This window comes from Canis lupus, chromosome 13 (genome assembly GCF_048164855.1).
Source record: "Canis lupus baileyi chromosome 13, mCanLup2.hap1, whole genome shotgun sequence".
NCBI classification, from domain to species: domain Eukaryota; kingdom Metazoa; phylum Chordata; class Mammalia; order Carnivora; family Canidae; genus Canis; species Canis lupus.
In genome coordinates this window covers 28,270,093-28,293,772 of record NC_132850.1, presented here as the reverse complement: position 1 = coordinate 28,293,772, position 23,680 = coordinate 28,270,093, and the positions used below count along the sequence as shown (strand labels likewise).

General features: G+C 36.9%; 1 long non-coding RNA gene across 5 annotated transcripts in view; it reads right to left on the bottom strand.

Moving 5' to 3' along the window:
* LOC140602823 (uncharacterized) overlaps window positions 1-23,680 on the bottom strand; it is a 290,185-nt gene that overhangs the window by 229,171 nt on the left and 37,334 nt on the right. For all 5 annotated transcript variants that reach the window (XR_012005751.1, XR_012005752.1, XR_012005755.1 and 2 more), the window contains exon 4: window positions 801-922. This is a non-coding gene — a long non-coding RNA (uncharacterized lncRNA). The remainder of the gene's footprint in view (window positions 1-800; window positions 923-23,680) is intronic.

Here is a 23,680-nt window from a genome sequence, read left to right as displayed (position 1 = left end):
AAACCGCTGCGCCACCCAGGGATCCCTTTTTTTCCTAGGTATTTTTTTTTAATTGAAGTTCTATTTGCCAACATATAGTATAACACCCAGTGCTCATCCCGTCAAGTGCCCCCCTCAGTGCCCATCACCCAGTCACCCCATCCCTCTGCCCACCTCCCCTTCCACTACCCCTTGTTCATTTCCCAGAGTTAGGAGTCTCTCATGTTTTGTCACCCTCTCTATTGTAACTTTATTTATCACTGGATTCCCAGACTTGGCATAGGGCTTAAACTAGAGCAGGAATTTAAACTTTTTATTTGAAAAGAAAATTAATAATTAATTATGCTAAAATAAATGAACAAATGAATCAAGGAGGGTCCCTTTCTAATAATCACAAATTGTATTTTAGGGCAGAATTAATTGTCAGGGCATAATTAATCATGACTTATACTTTTTTCCCCCAAGTCTAAGCATATATGTCAATGTTTCTTTTTATAATATCATGAAATTTTAACTATTTATATACCTTTTTCTGTCAATGTCAATTTTAAATTATGAAAGTTAAGCAGATAAACTAGATACTTTAAGATGTTGCTATATCCACAGTGATGTTAGTTTAACAAAGAATATTCCCAAAGGTCTTTATTCCTTTCAATCCATTAAAAAATAATAAAAAGGAATACATATGAAATCTACTCAATAAATGGTGAGAGCAATGACTTCCTTGTAGTTTCTGTCATATAAGCAACAACAGCTCCAGTCACTTTTTACCCAAATAAAAGAATAAAATCTTAATTTTCAGAGTGGAATTAAGTCTCAACTTATCTATTCCAGTTTGACACTTCTTTTTTTCTTCTCTCCCAGGAATATTTACTTTTCCTTCTGCTTATGTTTCCTGTCATCACATCCCGGCTGAGTTTTTCTATTTCTGTTCTTGGGATATCTTATGAGAAAACAGAAAGAATGAAGTTTAGCTTCCACTTACTACACTTCGTTTAATCCTTATGACAGCCCCATGAAGTGAAGGTAGGAGATTTCAGAGTGATTAAGTAAATATTGAACATTATTCAGTAGTTTGCAAAGTTAAGATTTGCAAATAGGTTTGAACTCTAAGCTACTAGGGCACCTGGGTGGCTCAGTGGTTGAGCATCTGCCTTCAGCTCGGGGTATGATCCCAGGGTCCTGGGATGGAGTCCCCACAGGGAGCCTGCTTCTCCCTCCCTGCCTGTATCTCTGCCTCTCTGTCTCTCATGAATAAATAAATAAAATCTTTAAAAAAACACATCTCTTTATTAGTGATAGATGATCTGGGGTTAGCAACACTCTCCATTCTATTCTCTGAGGAATTTCTAATTCGTGTAGCCAATGATCTTGGAAAAGTGACCCAGTACTACTGACTTAACTAGTAGGGCTGTATTCAGTTCTTAGGAAGGGCAAATGTTGTTCAAGGACAACTGACTTGACTATGTACCCTCACTGCCTTGTGCCAGGAGCCAACTTGTGTTACTAAGAGGGAGACCAGTTTTGGGTCTCAGAGTCATCATGATGATAAGAAAACCAGGAGCTGTGCTACTCTGTGGTTTGTCTTCATTCTCATGTCTGTTTTCCTTCTCTTCTCCTAGTATTGCCAAAGGTCTGAAGTTAAGAGAGAAACCTCCAACTCAGAGAGATGGAACTCTGTGAGAAACCTGGTGGTCTTATGCTGTGATTATTTTGATTTGTATTTTCCTACATGAATCTAACTGTACTTTGCAAATAAAAACATTTAAAAAATATTTTTAAATATACATTGATTTTTCCAGGAACGCAAGTACTGTATAATAAGGAAAAATTGTACTTTCACTTCTTTCTGGAGCCTTAAGATTTATTCGCCATGTTAGAAAATCATGACATTGACCAAAATCATTTATGGTATTATGAGAATATACTTGGCAAAACAAAACCCTTGTGTTAGTTTACACTGTTTAGCTGTTTGTTGCATTACGATGGTTTTGTGTTTAAGTGCAAATACCTAACTAGATTGTTTTCTAGTACACCTGTGCCTGAGTATTTACATATGGTAATATAGATCATTTTATCATCTGTTCTTTTATTGTCCTTTACTATTATGAATGGGCATTATGTAGATTTATGAGTTATGTTTATAGATAAGATATATTACCGATGAATTTAATTTTAGGATATTTGTTACAAAATGGAATTGGATCTAAAAGGTATGACAATTTTACTAGCTCATACTCTCCTTAATGTGGCCAATTTCTTCTGAAAATCTGAGCTGAAGAGATAAATATTTAGAAGATTGAGAACAGTTTTACTTGGCTACTACTCAAGAACTCAGGTATATCTGCAGTAGTCCCAGACAACTGTTTCTTCTACTAATGATAGAGTGATGCCAAGGAGCATGACACTCCTTTAAATCAATCTTTTTGTCCAGAATTTGCCTATAAAACACATGATATATTCTATTTCCATGAATTCATTCATTCATTTATACCTTAGTTTTGAACTTTTATTTAAATTCTAGTTAGTTAAAAAAAAATAATAAATAAATAAATTCTAGTTAGTTAACATACTGTGTAGTATTAGTTTCAGGAGAATTTAGTGATTCATCACTTACATATAAACACTCAGTGCTCATCAAAAGTTCCCTCCTTAATACCCATCACTCATTTAACCCATCCCCTTGCCCACCTCCCCTCCAGCAACTCTCACAGTTAACAGTCTATTTTCTGGTTTTCTTCTTTTTTTTTTCACCCTACCTTCATCTGCTTCATTTCTTAAATTCTACATATGAGTGAAAATGTATATTTGTCTTTTTCTGACTTACTTTGCTTATTAAGATATACCTAGCTCCATCCACATCATTGCAAATGGCAAGATTTCATTCTTTTTGATGACTAATATTCCAATATCATACACAACACACACACACACACACATATCTTATTTATCCATTCAGCAGCTGATGGACATTTGGGTTCTTTCCATATGTCTACTGTTGATAATGCTGCTATAAACACTGGGGTGCATGTATACCTTCAAATCAGTACTTCTGTATCTTTTGCATAAATATGCAATAATGCAATTGCTGGATCGTAGGGTAGTTCTAGTTTTAATTTTTTGAGGAAAGTCCATACTTTTTCCAAAGTGGCTGCACCAGTTTGCATTCCTACCAACAGTGCAAGACGGTTCCCTTTTCTCTGTATCCTTGCTAACATCTGTAATTTCCTGTGATGTTAATTATAACCATTCTGACAGGTATAATGTGGTATCTCACTGTAGATTTGTTCTGTATTTCCCTGATGATGAGTGATATTGAGTATCTTTTCAGGTGTTTGTTAGCCATCTATGTCTTCCTTGGGAAAATGTCTATAAATGTCTTCTGCCCATTTTTTAACTGAATAGTTTATTTTTGGGGTGTTGAGTTTGATAAGTTCTTTATAGATTTTGGATACTAACCCTTTATCAGATATGTCATTTGCAAATATCTTCTCCCATTCTGAAGGCTGCTTTTAGTTTTGTTTCCTTCATGGTGCAGAAGTTTTCCATTGTGATGAAGTCTCCAATAGCTCATTTTTGTTTTTGTTTCCCTTGCCTCCAGACATGTATCTAGTAAGAAGTTGCTATGCCTGATGTGAAAATGTTATTGCCTGTGTTCTCCTCTAGGATTTTGATGGTTTCCTGTTTCACATTTAGGTCTTTCATCCATTTTGAATTTATCTTTGTATAGTGTAATAGAGTGGTCCAGTTTCATTTTTTTGTATGTTACCCTCCACTTTTTCCAATACTACTCATTGAAGAGACAGTACCCCGCTCCTTTGGATATTCTTTCCTGATTTGTCAAAGATTAGTTGACCATATAGTTGTGGGTCCAGTTCTGGGTTTTCTATTCTGTTCCATTGGTCTATGCATCTCTTTTTATGTCAGAACCATACTGTCTTGATGACTACAGCTTTGTAATATAGCTTGAGATCTAGAATTGTGATGCCTCCAGCTTTGCTTCTCTTTTTCCAGATTGCTTTGGCTTATTTGGGATCTTTTGCAGTTTCATGCACATTTTAGGACTGTTCTAGCTCTGTGAAAAACACTGGTGGTATTTTGATGGGGACTGCATTCAATGTGTAGATTGCTTTGGGTAGTATAGACAATTTAATAATATTTATAATTCCAATCCAGGAACATGGCATCTTTTTCCATTTCTTCGTGTCCTCTTCCATTTCTTTCATCAGTGTTCTATGTTTTCAGTGTACAGGTCTTTTACCTCTTTGGTTAGGTTTATTCCTCAGTACCTTACGGTTTTTGGTGTAACTACAAATGGGGTCAATTCCTTGATTTCTATTTCTGCTGCTTCATTATTGGTGTATCAAAATGCAACAGATTTCTGTATACTAATTTTGTATCCTGAAACTTTACTGAATTCATGTATCAGTTCTAGCAACTTTTTGATGGAATTTTTTGGGTCTTCTATATAGAGTATCATATCATCTGCGAATAGTGGAAGTTTGACTTCTTCCTTGCTGATTTGGATGACATTTTTATTTCTTTTTTGGTATCCGATTGCTAAGGTGAGGATTTCCAGTACTATGCTGAGAATGGGGAGAGTGATCATCTCTCTCTTAGTTCTGATCATAGAGGAAAAGCTCTCAGTTTTTCCCCATTGAGGATGACACTAGCTGCAGGTCTTCTGTATATGGCCTTTATGATGTTGAGGTATGTTGCCTCTATCCCTACTTTATTGAGGATTTTTATCCAGAATTGATGCTATACTTTGTCAAATGCTTTCCTGCATCTATTGAAAGGATCATATGGTTCTTATCCTTTATTAGTGCAACGTATCACACTGACTGATTTGTGAATATTGAATCACCCTCACAGCCTACAAATGAATTCCACTTGATGGCGGTGAATGATTCTTTTAATGTACTATTGGATTCAATTTGATAGGATTTCGTTGAGAACTTTTGCATCCATGTTCATCAGGGACATTGGCCCGTAATTACATTTTTTAAAAAGTGAGATCTTTGTCTGACTTTGGAATCAAAGTAATGTTGGTCTCATAGAATCAGTTTGGAAGTTTTCTTACATTTCTATTTTTTGGAACAGCTTGAGAAGAATAGATATTAATTCTTCTTTATATGTTTGGTATAATTCCCTTGGGAAGCCATCTGGCCCTGGGCTTTTATTTGTTGGGAGATTTTTGATTACTAACTCAGTTTCTTTGCTGTTTATGGGTCTGCTCAAATTTTCTATTTCTTCCTGTTTTACTTCTGGTAGTTTGTATGTTTCTAGGAATTTATTAATTTCTTCCAGATCTCCCAATTTTTTGGCATATAATTTTTTTATAATATTCTAATTATTTGTGTTTCTGTGATGTTGGTTGTGATCGCTCCTGTTTCACTCACAATTTTATTTATCTGGATCCTTCCTATTTTCTTTTTGAATAGTCTGGCTAGGGCTTTATCTATCAATTTTATTAATTCTGTCAAAGAACCAGCTCCTGGTTTCCTGATCCATTCAACCAGGTTTTTTTGTTTCTATATCATTTATTTCTGCTCTAATCTTTGTTATTTTCCTTTTCTGCTAGCATTAGGCTTAATTTGTTCTTTTTCTTTAGGTGTAAGGTTAGGCTATATATTTGAGATTTTTCTTGCTTCTTGAGGTAGGCCTATATTACTATGTACTTCCCTCTAATGACCACTTTTGCTGCAGCCAAAGATTTTGGACTTTGAAAACTGTCATGTTTTCATTATCATTTGTTCCCAGGTATTTTTTTTAACTTTCTTCTTTAATGTCCTGGTTAACCCACTCATTATTTAGTAAGGTGTTCTTTATCCTTCATGTATTTGTGATCTTTCCAAATTTTTTTCTCCTGTTTGACTTCAAGTGTCATAGTGTTGTGGTCAGAAAACAAGCATGGTATGATCTCAATCTGTTTGTACTTGTCGAGGCCTAATTGTGACCTAATATGTGATCTGTTCTGGAGAATCTCTCATGTACTCAAAAAGAATGTGTATTCTGATTTAGGATGAAATGTTCTGAATATATCTGTTAAGTCCATCTGGTCCAGTTTGTCATTCAAAGCTGTTGTTTCCTTGTTGATTTTCTGTTTAGATGATCTGTCCATTGATGTAAGTGGGGAGATTAAAGTTCCCTACTCTTATTGTATTATTATCAGTGAGTTCCTTATGTTTGTTATTGTTTTGTATATTTGGGTGCTCTCAAGTTGGGGGCATAAATATTTATAATTCTTAGACCTTCTTGTTGGATAGATCCCTTAATCGTGATATAGTTCCCTTCCTTATCTCTTGTTACAGTTTGGTTTAAAATCTAAGTTTGTCTGACATAAGTATTGCTACTCCATCTTTCTTTTGATGTCCATTTGCATGATAAATGGTTCTCCATCCCCTCACTTTCAATTTGCATGTCTGGTTAGGTCTAAAAAGAGTCTCCTGTAGGCAGAATATGGATGGGTCTGGGTTTTTTTTTTTTTTTTTTTAATCTAACACCCTACATTTTTTATTGAAGCATTTACTCCATTTACATTCAGAGTAATTATTGACAGAAATGAATTTAGTGCCGTTTTATTAGTGTTTTGTCATTGTTTCTGGAGATTTTCTCCGTTCCTTTCTAGGCTTTGTTGCTTTTGATTTTTTTTTCCCCCACTAAAAGAGTTCCCTTTAATACTTTTTGTAGGGCTGGCATAGTGGTGATGAACCCTACATGTGATGAACCTTTTGCTTATATGGGAAACACTTTTTCTCTACTTCTATTCTGATTGATGGCCTTGCTGGATAGAGTATTTTTGGCTGCAGATTTTTCCCATTCAGCACATTGAACATATCATGTCATTTACATCTTGGTTGCCAAGTTTCTGTGAAAAGATCTGCTCCTAATCTTATCTGTCTTCCCTTATAAGTTAGGAACTACTTTTGTGTTGCTTGTAGAATTTCTTTCATCTCTTTATTTTTCAAATTTAACTAGGATATGTCTAGGTGTTGGCCTGCATTCATTGATTTTGATGGGCGTTCTCTATGCCTCCTGAATTTGGATGTCTGTTTCCAGATTAGGGAAGTCTTTACCTACAATTTCCTCAGATAAACTTTCTGCCTCCTTTTCTTTCTTCTTTTTCTGGGACTTTTATGATATGAATGTTATCATGCTTTATGGTCTCACTGAGTTCCTTAAGTCTACATTCGTGATCTAATATTTTTCTTTCTCTTTTCTTTCCTGCTTCATTATTTTCCATAATTTTATCTTCTTTTTTTAAAATTTTCATTTATTTATGATAGTCACACACACAGAGAAAGAGGGGGGGGGCAGAGACACAGGCAGAGGGTTCCATGCACCAGGAGCCCGACATGGGATTCGATCCCGGGTCTCCAGGATTGCGCCCTGGGCCGAAGGCAGGCACTAAACTGCTGCGCCACCCAGGGATCCCCATAATTTTATCTTCTATGTCATTTATTTGTTCATCAGCTTCCATCCTTGTGGTCACTAAAGACAATTTTGAATCTCAGTTATTGCATTTTTCATTTTGGCCTGACTAGTTTTTAAGTCTCTTATCTCTGCAGTAAGGGATACTCTGATGTCTTCTATGCTTTTATCAACCCAGCTAGTGTCCTTAACGATTGTTGCTCTAAATTCTGGATCAGGCATATTATTTATATCAGCTTTGATTAAATCCCTAGGCATGACTTTTTCTTGTTCTTTCTTTTGGGTTGAATTCCTCCGTTTTGGCATTTTGTCTAGGTCTATTGTCTTCTTCTGTGTATTAGGACAGTCTGTTATGTTTCCTGCTCCTGAGAGTAATGGCTTTATGAAGAAGAGCCATATACTGTCCAAGGCATTGTGCCCTAGGAAGGATCTCTGGCATACGCTGAGTACACTCTGCTGCTGTATTTTAGCTACTTTTTCCCTCACATGAGTCCTCTGTAGAGTTTTTCCTTGCCTGCAGTGGGGGAGTATTTGGATCTTGGCCAGAGTGCAGCAAATTTTAACTAGGTGTGCTCTGGTCTGCTTGTTAAGAGGCCTGATGCTATCTCCACTAGAGCTGAAGCTTTGCAGGACTCTTTGGTTAGTAGACAAGGTGCATGCAGTGGCTTTGTGCTGGTTTTCTGGGTGAGGGGCAGAAAAACTGCACTGGTTCTTAGGCACACTTGCCCAGGAAGCACCTGCAGAATGCAGGGGGCAGGGCTTGTGTAAGTGCTTTAGATCTCCAGTGTTGATTCTTCACTGCTTACTTAAGTTAGTTTATATTGAGGGACAGGGGAGAGAAATAGCACCAATCCCATCTCTTATTCCTGGAGAAGGGAGTTCACACCTGCTGCTATCCAGGAAGCCCTCCCAGAAGAATGAACAATCTCCCCTTGTGTGTCTCATGTATCCCTCCACTGAGTTTAAGACTCCAAACGTTAGGGACCTGGCGTGGCACAGATCAATGCCAGTCTTCTTAGGAAGAGTCTCATGTGCCAGGACTTATGTAGGTTTATCGTAGAAGGCACCAAAGTGCAGGTGCGTGGAGTACAGCCCAGAAAAGGGCCAGTATCCAGGTTAGCCACCCTCAGTAGGCATCTCTGTGCCAAGGGTGAGGGACGGGGCAGAGTAATGGCTCTTGCCAGCTCTTTTGTCCCTGGAGCGGCAATGCCACCTCTCCCTGATGCACTCCAAGAAGAGAGCATTGTCCCTGCCAGTGCATCACAGGGGATCCTCAGATCACACTGTCTGCTCCCAAGCCTTTGCCCTTCTTCACTTTAGCACCACACCACCCTCAGGGCTCCACATCAGTCACACCACCAACTTCTTAAAACTCCAGTCTTCGGGCCTCATGGGCTGTGAAAATTCATGAAAATCAATCCATCTCACTTTTCCAGTCAATGGCTTTGGAGAAGTGTTTTCCTTGTGGATCTCCTGTGAGCTCCCATGTCTCTCTCTTTCCCTTCTCCTTCCCTCTGCAGCACCTGTGATCCATTTCTTCCTCAAATCATATCTAAGCACCTCCACCTTCCACGATGTGACCTTTCCTCTCCATCTAGTTGTGCAGTTTGTTCTGTCAGTACTCAGATAAAGTCCTTGGGTATTCATAATAATTTGATATTTCTCTAGCTGTGTTCAAGGGAAGAGGCGAGCCTAGGGTCCTCCCACTCCTTTGCCATCTTAGCTCCTCTCTTCCTCCATGAAATCATTTATAAATGGATTTTAAGTAGCCATTGCGCAGAGGACATGTTCCTTAGGAGGCTTTTGTGTGTGTGTGAGCTATTTGATACCGACTAAGAAAAACATCTCATTAGAAGATTTATACAAATCAGCATCTATGTGTATTCATGGCTTAATTACATTTATAATTTACCTATATAACATTCTTGTGAATCATCTATGTAAAGAGTTCTAAGGTTGAGGCACTTACTACTGTGTAAAATGAGTAAACTGACTGTTAAACCACTCCTAATGATAGCTCTCTCTCTGTACTCATATTCCAGGAAGTGAGAGAGAAGAGAGAAACAGCAAAAGTCAGTGTGTTCTTTCTTTTCTCTCCATTCCTTTGTCCCTGTTTTCTTCCATTTTTTTCTTTAATTCTTTCATTCTTTTCATTTCCTTCTTTCTTCCTACTTTCCTTTCTTATCTCCTTCTCCACTCCTAAGCAGGTGGCTATAGGTCAATTAATAAATAAGGACTCCAGGTGCCATCTTGAAGCCTGAAGCAAAAGAGCCAAACCTAAGTTTAAAATCTTAAAGGTCTCTCAAAAAAAAAAAAAAAAAAAAAAAAAATCTTAAAGGTCTCTCAATTAAAAAAAAATTCAACCAGCTTTGTTGAATTTTTCATTTAATACAGACTTGAAATGAAAACTAGAAGCACATTTGTAGACGTTGGTAAAGTCAAAAATTTAGAGAAAGATACCAAATACATTTTGTCATTTGTATTTCTTTAAAATTTTTATTTAAGTTGCAGCTTATATTTAAATGTGCTTTCATTAATAATTATATATAGACTGGTTTTTGTGTTATCTCTAAAATTGAAAAGAAAATTGGAAAATTTCTACACTGTCAGTCATTCCTATAAGTGGTTGAACATTTGAGACCAGAGCTATCAGGAATGTGCAATTACTTGTGGCTACTGGCAACGTTTCCTAAAGAAAAGAAACACTGGTACTAATTTTGCACTCAGCAAAAATAACAACTATCTCTTGGACTAATGAAATGCTAAGGTTCTTTCTGGCTTTGTTAAGTATACCTTTTTATTTGCCTTAAATCTGATATATTAAAAGTTTGAGAAGCACTCTCTTAAGCCTACCAGTCAAACAACTCTAGTATTTTTCATATCTGCAAAATCTCATTCAAAACAATTAAAATATAGGGTTTTTTCCCCTGCATTTTCCTAAATCTGTTGAATTCTGGCATCCAGAAAATTTATAAAGATTACAACTCTGGATCTGCTTAGTTTCAATGCTCTTTTTGTCTTGACTCCAGTAAGTGGTTTTACTTAGCATATTAATAAATAGGATAAAAATAATTTCATCCAGGGACTCCTGGGTGGCTCAGTGGTTGAGCGTCTGCCTTTGGCTTAGGTCGTGATCCTAGGGGTCCTGGGATGGAGTCTCCCATCAGGCTCACCACAGGGAGCCTGCTTCTTTCTTTGCCTATGTCTCTGCTTCTCTCTGTCTCTCATGAAAAATAAGTAAAATCTTAAAAAAAAAAAAAGTAATTTAATCTCCATAAACTGTCATTAACAGGCCACTGTCAACTTGGAACACATGCTCATGGAAGTGTGTCCTGTGTCCTGTTTTATAGGAAGCTATCTTTTGCTGATATGAATTATTGAAAACATTATTAATAAAGTTACAGACAGTATCAACTTACTTGCCTTGTTTTAGAAGTGGCAGGAATTCAGAATGCCATTGTAAGACATAAAAGCAGTCAGAAATAAGGGAAGTTCACATGATTGCAACATCTGTGTTATGCAGGTGTCCACACTTCATAGTATTACTTTAGTTTGTTATTTGGAGACTCTACAACCAGCCTTTTTTGAAGTGGTAATATAAATCTACCTTTCAACCCAATCAAAGCTTCATTCCAACAAAAAAGATAAACATTGTAACAGGCCATTTTTCTAAATGTATTTGCTAATTGCTAGATTTTTTATTTTGTTTCAATATTTTAAAACTGAAATAACAGTCTGTTATAGGGTATGATTAAGAAAACAGTTAATTCATAGTCATTCTCTGACAAGATTCCCTATAAGTGACAGAAATTTATGAACCTGCTTCAGACTATGCATATACATTTAAAAGGCTGGAATAAAGTAGAAAACATCTCCAATTAAAAAAAAAAACTGAAAAAAAAAAACCTGTTTAGTTTTAGGACCTTTGAGATTTATAAGTAATGTTCAAAGACATCATCATTGTGAAAGAGTCAAGAAATTCAGTCATTTAACAACTTGAAAATCTAAAATGGCCTTGATCATTTATATATTTTTAGTATATTTTATTTTTATCAAAGTCTAAGTGAAGAGTTTATCATAAATATAATAAACAACAGCAAACAGAATGGGTTCAAGAATAAGCCCATACTTTATTAACATATTCAACCAGTTTTTTTATGGTTTTTCCACAAGCTAACGGCCACTAATACCCACTAACTTGTATTATGCTTTCCAAACCCTCTCTTTTATTATCCCTTATTCTCTTGAAGGATTAAAACCTCACCTCACTCCTTTTCCCAATCCTGCCTCCACCCCAGTTCTAATATCATTTTTTTCCTCTTTCTACAAATATGCAAATAAGTGCACTCTTTCCCAGATAAATGCAGAAAATTAGCATTAACAAGGAAACTCTAAAGTATAAAAGCAAAGTGATCCAACATGTGTTTATTTATTAACTATTTAAAGAGGATTAATTTAAAAAAAAATAGTAATGCTTCCTAATACATGAGATCCTACTGTACTAAGACATAAGTGTTGGGAGAACTGCTCACAAGCATGTATCCCTCTCTTCCCCTTTTGTATTAAAATGCCTTGTAGCTAATAAGCTTCAGAGCAGTTCTTCAGAACAATTTCAAATTGTCTCCAAGGCCATACTCCTTAGGAACACAACAAAAAAGCATTTACTAACCTCTTTAAGACTGGCTTTCTTCCAAGTCGACACCACTTTCCTAAGAGGGGCATCCAACTTAAGACCATAAATTCTACTTGCATATGGTTATTACTCATGGTTTTCTTTCTTTTTCAAACTTCCATTTCTCCTGCCTCTAAATACTGATACTTGCTAAATGTCTTACTAATTTGGACAAGGCATTTAAAATGAAAAATCACCTTCCTCCAAAATGCTGAGCATATCTTCTCTGGAAATATATTTATTTTCTATTGAAGTAGTCATAGACTGGAATAACAAACACGAAGTATAACCAAAGTCATTACTATAACTTAGTCTGTTTAAGTATAGAGAATCAAGAAAAAAGGTCTAGTGAAAGGTTGCAGGATGGTTCGTGCGCTGCTTAATTAGGAGTTGGAAGAAAGGTACCTGCGGAAATAGAGTTGTCCCGTGAAAGATATAGGAAGGCCCAAGCTCCATCTTTGTGGAAAGAGGCCCTCTTTCTGAGGTCTTTGGTCTGCAGTAACAAATAGTATTCATCTGCTTATTACTGTTTGCCTATATTATGATATACCCCCTCCCCAACATACCACAGTATATCTCAGATTCAACAATGCAGTATTCCTAATTCCTGAAACAAGGTGAAATACTTTCATCCCTGTAACCAGCCAAGTAAATCATGAAATATAAATCAAGGGTTTCTGTTCTTGGTTCAATGTGAAAATTAATCCATTGCACTGAAGGAAACTGAAAACAAAACTAACCTAGGAGTGCCATCTAGTGGAAAGATCTACTATGACCACACCAGGCTGTTTCCTTCCACAGGCTTTTCTTTAAAAAATGAAGATTGGGGAGTATGCTGTCCAGCAAAGGAAAGTTCTAGCTAATAACTGGCAATTAAGGAAAGAAGTTGAAACCTGATAATTATTGCCTTCTCTCTTCCCTCACAGAAAACCTATTATCCAGCTTAGAGGCTATGGAGGAGGAAAAGAGGGAGGCCTGTTGTGTTATCTCAGGAGAGTTGTACATACTATGCCTGACACAGGGTGAGAAGGGCCACACATCTCATATTCCAGGGGAGGAGAGCACATTCATTGGGGTAATGACTGTGAGACAGAAAAAAATGGCAAAGAAAATAGGCCGGAGTTGATAAAAAGTGCAGCTTTCCCTCAAGAGGATTTGACAGTGGTACAGATGACTGCAGTAAAGTCCATGTAAATAATGGCTGCTACAGGGGATCCCTGGGTGGCTCAGCGGTTTAGCACTGCCTTCAGCCCAAGGCATGATCCTGGAGACCCTGGATGGAGTCCCACGTCCGGCTCTCTGCATGGAGCCTGCTTCTCCCTCTGCCTGTCTCTGCCTCTCTCTCTGTGTGTGTCTCTCATGAATAAATAAATAAATAATCTTTAAAAAAAATAAAATAATGGCTGCTATGGAACAGACAAGAGAAAGGAAACCCTAATGGGAGCTTGGAAGTTCAATGACTGCCCTGGGAGGGAGAGGAGAGGGAGCCACTGAGAAAAAGATATTTGAAATCCCATATATACAGCAAACATTCTTGTATGGGGGATAGGTTTGGCAATCCCTGGTGTTTCTAACTGTAATTTGGAGCTTTATTTACATAAGTGCCTATATTTCCTAAATAAAGTTGAGTGCCTTGAAAAATAAGTGTGAGGCTTTTGCAAGCACTTTACTTACCTAAAGTTGATCCAGACAGGTGGGCAAAGGAGAATCTCTCACCAATCCATAAATGGGTTCCACAAGGAAATAAAGCCCAAATTGTAGTACATTCACATTTCACCATAGTGCCCTTATTAGGAATTTGAGATTTTAAGCCCCAACTGTTAAGGCTTGGGCAGTTGATCTGGGGGTAGAACCCTGGGATTTATATTTTAAAAATCACTCCTATTCTGATGCATGTGGTGTGGGACTACAATTTGATAATTACTTTCTGCTGAGCTAAGGGCAAGTGAGTTAGGTTTACTACCTCCGGAGTAAACAAAGTCAAGTTGAGGGATAAGAAAGTGTAGTTCGTGCTTCTGTTGTTACCTAGAAGTTCTAGACAACTTTAAGACTACACGAGGACCAATTCATCCCAGTTTGCTGGGGATTTTCACAATTTTAGAACCCCCAAAGATTCATCAGTCCCAAGAAAATTGTGACAGCTGGTCACCCCACTGAAAAAACCTTCTATAAAGTGTTGTGTACAGTTGTAGCTTCCAGAGCAAGCTGGGTAAAGAACAAGTGGGCTTCCTGGGGGTAATCTGGACTGAAAATCCAGCTACTAGGGAATCACTATTAGGAATACTACCAGGAGGGATCCCTGGGTGGCGCAGCAGTTTGGCGCCTGCCTTTGGCCCAGGGAGCGATCCTGGAGACCCGGGATCGAATCCCACGTCGGGCTCCCGGTGCATGGAGCCTGCTTCTCCCTCTGACTGTGTCTCTGCCTCTCTCTCTCTGTGTGTGACTATCATAAATAAATAAATAAATAATTTAAAAAAAAGGAATACTACCAGGAGGTGTAGTGTAGGCCCCACTAAAGCAGCTACCTGTGTCACAATAGGGAAGAGGCAGTTATTCAGAAGGGCTTATGGACTGGAGTTACCACAGTAGATAATCTGTCCTGCTAGAAGAAACATTTTTCAAGCTTTAGTAGTCTTTATTTCCCAACTGAACAAATAAACTGACAATAAAAGGAAAGGAGAAGAGGGAAAAGTGAATTTCGCACAACTTGCTATCAGGAAAGCTATGTCCATTTGAATAATGTAAGACTGAACTTAGTGTGAAGTCTTCTGAAGCTTTCAGTTCCACCAACATGTAAGACCTTTACATCCAAAGGACAGTATAACTCCTCATTTGAGTTTTTAGTATAATTCTTCCGAATGAAAAAGAATATATCCTTTTGGGAAACCTGGTTGAGTTTTAAGATCCAATAACTCAAACCGGTTCTATAGCCCTTGAAATTTTGACCTAGCTCTGAAATGGTCAAGTAAAGGATAGAATACAGGCTTACACAGGGATAGAGGTGGTTGACTTTGTCCAAACACAGAAAATATGATCACAAATTTTGTAAAATCTATTATAAATTACATCTATTTGAAGTTATATGTGTTGGTAGCAATGATTTCAATTTCATTGAGGGAAATCAGGTCTACTTTCTTGAATTAAAATCCAGGAAGTTGACTAAAAGAATCTCATTTCAGAAGACCAACCTTTCCTATTTTTGCCTTCAGAAGACCAAGCTTTCTTAAGATCTGTCCAAGCATAAGGTATTCCCTTGTCTGCACCAATGGAAATTGAATGAACTTGAATGGGTGTCGCAGAAACAACCAGCTGCTCGCCCAAATCCATGAATGTCTCTTCTTTCCAGACACAAATCCTGAGAACGTTTTCCTGCTTCACTTGTACTTAAGTATGGCCATCTGACCAATGAGCCAATGGAAGGCAAGCAGAAATGGTATGCACTACGCTCAAGACTGGTCTATGAAAATCTACCACACATTCTCCTAAAGCCACCACATTTTTCCCTTCAAGCTGACAAGGATGGTGGCTCAACAGGTATCCTTGAAAACATCTGTTGAAGATGACAGAACATCCACTGGGGAGCCTACATGACTGCTGAGGAAGACATTTGGTCCAATTCCCACCTAACAGGTAATCTATGTGAGCAATTATTTTTTTCAAAAAAAAAAAACTATTTTGTATGAGCCATTATATGATTTGGGAAGTGTTAGCAAAGTTCCATTATCTTCACTAATTTAATAAGCAAAACCCCAAGGATAGCCTGCATTATAGAGCTACTGTTTTCTAGGGCTTGCTATAAAAGAAGGTATCCAAGGAGATGAGCCTGCACTAGGGCAGATGGCCCCTGTGCTATGCCCTCACATCACCTCAATGCAAAAGTACTTCCTCAAAGGCAGTCCATTTCCCAGCAAGTGTTAAATGTGAAGGGATATTATAGCTGGCAAGCAGCATTTTTCTAATTCATTTTTGCGATAGGTAATAAACGTTATGAGCTCATAGTAAAAAATAAATAAATAAATTACATGTGAAAAGGAATGTGTTATGCTGCTACTTAACATTTCCTTTATCTCTCCAAGTTGAAATTCTGATCAAACATAAGTTTTGAGTTAGAAGTCATTTGAGAGGCTTCTGAATGTTGAATCCATATTTTAAAAAGTCCATATGTCTCCTAAGGACCAATAAAGTGGAGAGTGGGTCAGATGTGCCAAAAGCTTCTGGAAAGGAAACCCCTTAAGTGGGGGAAGTGTTGCTAATAAGTGCAAAGGTTACCTTTTATTGAGCATACACAGTTACGGTCACAGTTTTAAGTTTCGTTCAAGCAGCATTGCCAAGATTAAAGTTTATAATTAAATCTTCATTTTACAGAGATGTCAGTTAGTTTATTCAGTGGTTTTATGATTTAATTAATGACTAAGACAATTTATTTTAAGCATGAGTAGTTTTAATAGTAAAGTATAGTTTAGATTACTAACTTGATGTTCCAGAGGGAGTGCTCCCTTGTGAAAGGGCATTTCCCTCTAAAACTTCCTTATGTACAAACCTGTTCTCTCTCCATAGAGTGCATTTTAGGACTCAGCCACGTGGTTTCCACACAACTGTCTTAACAGCAGCTGCTTCCCAACCTCCTATCCACCAAACACATTTTAAGTTTTTATAGACTTCTTCTGTATTTGTGGTGAGGCCAGTCAGAGAGAGGCAAAACTCCTACACATGTATTGACAAAGATGTACTCTGTCTAATGAACATAGGGACTACTGCTTGTCACAATTTCATGACCAAACAAACCTGAATAAGAATTAAGTAATGGACCAGAGAAATAAAAAGCAGATCGTAAAAGATGCAGAAAGTTTTGTTACACTGAGCTCTGGTCTTTGTGGCCTCGTTGAAAGATTCGTTTTGGTGGAGAAGAGAGAGTTCTTGTCACATACAGAGGACTGCTTTATCCTACTGCCAAGGAAAGCAAAAGGAAGAGAGGTAATGGGCCTGATTAATAAGGATCAGTATGTCAGACATAGAGGAGAGTATGAGAGTCATCAAAAAATGTTATGATCTAGTATTTGGTCAAAACTCAACACAAAAGATTACAGAATTCTCCAACAAAGTTTATATTGGGTATATAAAGACTTCATAATAAAAACCCCTGAAAACAGACATCTCCCTAATGTCCTGATGTAAACTATGAACCTCGGGTGATTGTAATGTGTCAATAGAGGTTCAGCAATTATAACAAAAGTACTACTGTGGTGGGGATGTTGATGATGGGGAAGCTATGCATGTGTGGCAGCAGGGGGTAAATGGGAAATCTCTTTATCTTCTTAGTTTTGCTGTAAACCTAAAACTACTCCTAAAAGAATAGTCTTTAATTAAAAAATAAAAACAGATATCTGCTAAATCTATAGTTGGAATTAGGGTACCCCCTGACACACACAGAGGGAAAGAAAGGAGAGGAGGTGTGCACATATGACAGCTCCATGGCTCAGACTGGGCTGGCGCATGTGGAGGATATACACCCAAATATGAGCCTGATTTTCAATAAGCCTCTACCAACCTGGGAAACAAGACTCACACGATGAGACAATAAAATAAACCAGAAAGTAGTATGTGACTAAATATCAGAACCAAATTGCTGGGGTGCCTGGGTGGCTCAGTTGGTTAAGCATCTGCCTTCAGCTCAGGTCATGATCTCAGGGTCCTGGGATTGAGCTCTACATGGGGTTCTCTGCTCAGCAGGGAACCTGCTTCTCCCTCTCCCTCTGCAGCTCCCCCTGCTTTTGCTCTCTTGCACTCTCTCTCAAAAAATAAAATAAAATAAAATCTTAAAAAAAAAAAAACTGGAGAAAGATCATGATCATGTGATATAAAATTTGGAAATGTAAATTCTAATCTTAATTGTGCACCCGCTAGTCAGCCAACACTGACAAATTCACTTAAACTCTTTAGGCCTCACCAAAAGATTGAATTACATGATCTCTAAGAGTTCTTCTATCTCTAAATTCTTGGACTTTAATTTTAAAGATAATCAGACTAAAAAAAAAAAATAGAATAAAATAAAATAAAATAAAATTAAATAAATAAATAAAGATAATCAGACTAGGATAAGAATAAATGTGTTCTCAGAGGACATTTAGAGAAAACAAGACTTGAAATGAGGCTTAAAGCAAAAGTAGATTCCATAAAGTGTCCAAGGAGGACAAGGAAGGCATCCAAACATGGAAAAATCTAACAGAAAATAAAAATCTAATACAGTGAATGACATGGCATGTCTATTTAAACGTGATAACTCATCTGCATGCAGAAGGACCATATCAGAGGCAGCCGCCAAATGAGATCATGAGGTGTTTTGAAAATGAAAATGAGAATTATCACAAGTATCTTTAATAAACAATAGAAAAGATACAATTAAAGGATAAAAGAGAAAGAACTAAGTGGTAAGGAAGTAGTTATATGAATGAGATGTAACAGAATCATACAGGGAATCAAAATGATACTTTAACAGACTGGGGATATTGACAGAGTAGCTGGTCAGATAGTAGGTTTTGAATAAGAATATAATTATGTCCAACAAATTCAGGTATACTGGTTCTAAGCTGCTCCCAAGGTTTAAAAAGGCAGAGGGATTTAAGGCTGTTCTGTGATTGCTGATTTTGTGAATTATTATTAGTTTTTTAAGATTTTATTTATTTATTCATGAGAGACACAGAGAGAGAGAGGCAGAGAAATAGGCAGAGGGAGAACCAGGTTCCCTGTGGGGAGCCTGATGCCAGACTCGATCCCAGGACCCTGGGATCACCATCTAAGCCAAAGGCACTCACTGAGCCACCCAGATGTCCCTGATTTTGTAAATTAAGAAAAGACTCATAACCAGCACACTTCTGCCCTCCCCAACCTGCATCCACACACAAAAGCAGGCACAGGGAAGACCACTGCTATTTCCAATATCAGGGAGAGATGATGAAATAAAATAATTATCGGCATTTTCTAAATGTTTACAGGTAATGTACATTATTATAACAAAAAATAAAAGTAACCTTAAAAAGTATTTCACATAGTCACTACTTAAAATGTTGAAATACATGAGACTATTGGTAGCCAGATCATGCTGAAATATTTTGTCTTGTCATCCATAGTCTCATCTTAAAAATCTTCCAATTACCTACAGCTTCAAGTATGAAAGGATCACTTTATGTATTAGGGAAAAGAACAGGAGGATGTTCCTGTCATTATGGCATAGAAATTGATAAAAGTTTGGCCCATTCAGACACAGTTCCGTGGAAAATGTCATGTTTTTGTACAGCCTGCGGAAACAATAAGAAACAAGCAATACAGGAAATAAAGTTAATCTTACATAGAGGAGCTTAGCTCCTCTAAGAGGAAATTTAAGAATATAGCACTTCCTCTATGTGAAAAATTGCTAAGCTAAAATTGGTTAATAGCAGTTGCATTCTGTAGACAGGAAGCAACAGTACACTTAAATTGTTTCATGCTATTAAGTTAAACATAAGGAAGGTTCACTTACTCAAGGCATTGTTTCCAAATACAGGAAAGAAATACAACACATGGGGAAGTTATGCAATAAGTTTTCATAGCCACATTCAGAGATGGCAAAGTAAGTCTTCTCTGAGATGTGTGCCTGTCAAATATAAAATGACTTAATAGTCTTCAGACATTTGGATAAGAAATATTGTATCAGAAGCCAAAGAAAGGGTGACAGGTTGTAAAGAATTACAAATGAATATTGGCGTCATTATTATACTCAAAATGCTTCCCTCTAAGAAAGTGACAGTTTGTGTTGATCTCATGATAAAAAATCTAAACAATGCAGAGAAAAAGTTTAATTAAATTTAATAAAACTGTACTTTAACTGTAAACAAACCACCCAGATTACCACTATCTAGAAACAACCACTTTTTTATTATTAGGTCAACACTGTTATAAATATAAATTTATAAATATATATTTATATTAGCTTTATTGAAGTATAATTAACACAATAAACTGTACTTATTTAAAATACACAATGTGATGAGTGAGTTTGATATAGGAGATAACCATGGAATTGTCTCTTTTGGGACTAATGGATATATTTATTATTTTGTTCACTTAACAGACAAAGGTTTTTTAAAAAATAAATATTAAATCATTTTAGCATTCTTAAAGCCCTACAAGGTTGGTGTTAATTTTATCCCCACTTAAAAATAGGAAAACTAAGGCATAATTGGGTTACGTATATTTCCAAGGTAAGACTACCAGTAAGTGTCAATCTGAATCTGAGCCAAGCATTTCAGAATATAAGATCTATATGTACTGATAGAAGTGGTGGGTAGAACTCCTTGTGTAAAAAATTAAATCACATAATAATTATATTTTAAATTAAAAGTAATTTATTTTATTTTACTTGATTTAAAAAAACAATTGAAAAGGAAGGAGTGATTGAACTTTAAATAAGTTTTTCTTCACAACTAAAGATATTATTTCTACAAAAGTTTACAAAAATAAATTATTATAAATGGTAACAGAAAAAAGGGAAATTGTGTCATTGATTTGGTTTATTTAACCTCCCTTAAGGATAGATATTATTTAACTCTCATGGAAAGACCATGGAAGGTACTGGCTGGGCATACTATCACTATCTGGGAAACTTTCTCTCCCTGAAAGTGAGCTTAACTGTGAAATAGTAAGGGGGGGGGGGAAGGGAGGGTGAGAAAGAGTGGAAGTGAGAATCAGGGAGAGAGAGACTCAGAAAGGGAGAGGGAGAGAAAGGAAGGGGAAGGAAGGGAGAGACCATAAGGAGGGATGCATAAGCAGAAAGTTTTAAGTGTAAGTGGTTGAAACCAAAGGGAACATTTAGCAATGTCTGGAGATAGTTTTGGTTGTCACAACTTGAGAACTATTTGTGGTATTTAGCAGGCAGAGGGCAGGGATGCTGCTAAACATCCCTATAATGTATAGAACAGCCTCCTTCCAACAACAAAGAATATTTCGTTCCCCAAAGCCAATGATACCTTACTCAGCTGAGTATGTCCTGAGGGAGAAGTTCTGAGTGACTCAAAGCTCTGGGCAGGACAGGACACAGCAAGAACACTTGGGTGGTGGTAGCGGTAACAGTAAAACCCAAAGCAGAGGGTAACTTAGCGGTTACCTACAGTGGCAGAGATCTTGTAGAGAAAAACAGAAACCGACTTTTAAGAAGAAAATAGAGGTTGTCAGAGAAGAACCGATTATCCTGGACCTTGAGTCACATTCTCTCCCCAACTCCTGATGGGACATGTTTCCTGCTTTATCACAGATGAACCTGAAAAATAAACTTCTCTCACCTGCTACACTCTAAGTATGACTTTTCCTTTTTTGAAAATGGCAAGAGCTTAAAAGAATCTCCAAGTTGATGAATTATATTATAGTCCTATGATATTCACTATTGAATATATACAGTATAGAATATATTCTAACAAAGTGTTTCACCCAAATCATTCATTCATTTCTTCAAAATGTATTCAAGTAGTTTATATTGCTGCTCCCCTGTACACAGTAAAATTAACCTTATAGTACTGGCTGTCTGATCCTTAAGTAGGATTTTCAGTAACTACGGAGTTAAAACAATTCAGATTACTTAATATTAAGACAAAGGTTACCATCTCTCCTACTATTATTCTAGTTTTTTTTTATTATTCTAGTTTTATTAAAGAATGAATCATACAATAAAATTCTTTACAATTCCCCCAAAGAAATTATTACTGTCTTGATATAATATTTTTCTATTAGAAAATTATAATAAATATCCATACTTTGAGGCAACCCGGGTGGCTCAGCAGTTTAGCACCACCTTCAGCCCAGGCTGTGATCCTGGAGTCCCAGAATCAAGTCCCATGTCAGGCTCCCTGCATGGAGCCTGCTTCTCCCTCTGCCTGTGTCTCTGCCATTCTCTCTCTCTCTCTCTCTCTCTCTCTCTCTGTGTCTCACAAATAAATAAATAAAATCTTTTAAAAATATATCCATACTTTTATTAAGGGATCAGTTTTTTGACATTTTTGAAAGCCTGCGATGAAATTTCACAATATAGTTAGATAAAATGCTTCAACAATCTCCATTCTCCCTTTGAATACATCTTCCATATTTATTTATGATTATCTATGATATAGTTATTTCAAATACATCTGAAATTATAATTTAGCATGAATTTCATTTTATTAACATAACATTAATAAAATTTTATTTTATTACTAACAAAGTCCATAATGGGATGGAGTATCAACTATAACCCACCCATCATTACTCCAAACACTGTGACACATGAATAAAGAACCACCACTGATTGCTACACTGGAGATAGAAAATAAGGACCAACTGCTACTAGGAGGAGACTCGGCAAAACATTAACTGTCGCAGGGATGCCAACCTACAGTCTGAGAGGACTTTCAAATTTAGAAAAGAAGTAAAAATCTAAGTAATATTAGGATGTCAACAGAGAGTGCAGATATAGCTCTAAAAATATCAAGAGAAAGTTGGAGATGGGGGATTGAGGAGCAGCCTGTGTGCATTGTAGGCCTAATTTGAGAGTTAAAGAATAAGGTTATGAGAGAAGATTTTTCATTTCTTCATGACTCTATTCCTCTAGGGTTCATTTTTGTGTCCTATAGAACCCACAGGAAGAATTATATAGATTCTTCTATGATTTTAGCCACAGGAAAATTGTAGCTTATTCAGATTATTTGGCAAGTTATAAGGAAAGGAATTCTGTTTATTATGTTTTTGGACTGTTACTCCAGAATTTTATAGCCCAGCCCCTCCCCCAATCCTCCTGTCTGCTTCTGCTCCCTCGCTCCCTTTGCTTCTTACATATATACAGACATAGACACACAGACACACATTATTTTTTTCAAGACCTCAGATTTTTCTCAGTGAAAGAAAATTATTCAGTGTGTTCAAAGTAATTGTCAGGCAATCGTGTTATTTAAAATACTTTAGAAGGTGCTTTCCTGAACAACTTAACAATTTAGGAGAAAACCCTAATTTCAAGCCCCAAATTAAACTCCTAAAGTTCTAAAAGACTTCAATAATATCCAGAAAGAGTATAATTCTTCTTTTTTTGCAATAGAGATTTTCAAGGAAGGCAGATTTTTACATTTGTCTTCCTATATCCTGTAGAATGAATTAACTTGATATGTCAAGTTAGGGCCAAGCCCAGCTGCCCAGACCCTCTTTGTATTTCTACATTTAACAACACAACATTGTAGTTATATGTGCTGTAAATGTGATTTTGACTATCCAGTGGGGGGAGGGGTACTTTGAATATTCCAAAGAGGGGGAAATTACTTTAATGTTTCTTTATATCTAGCACTCGCTTTTAATTTATTGTCCATTATGGGACGCCTGGGTGGCTCATTGGTTGAGCGCCTCCCTTCGGCCCAGTGCATAATCCTGGAGTCCCGGGATCGAGTCCCACATTGGGCTCCCTGCGTGGAGCCTGCTTCTCCCTCTGCCTGTGTCTCTGCTTCTCTCTCTCTCTCTGTCTCTCATGAATAAATAAAATCTTTAAAAAAATTTATTGTCCATTAAATAATTAATCAATTCTGGACTCTCTTCAACAACTTTTCTTGA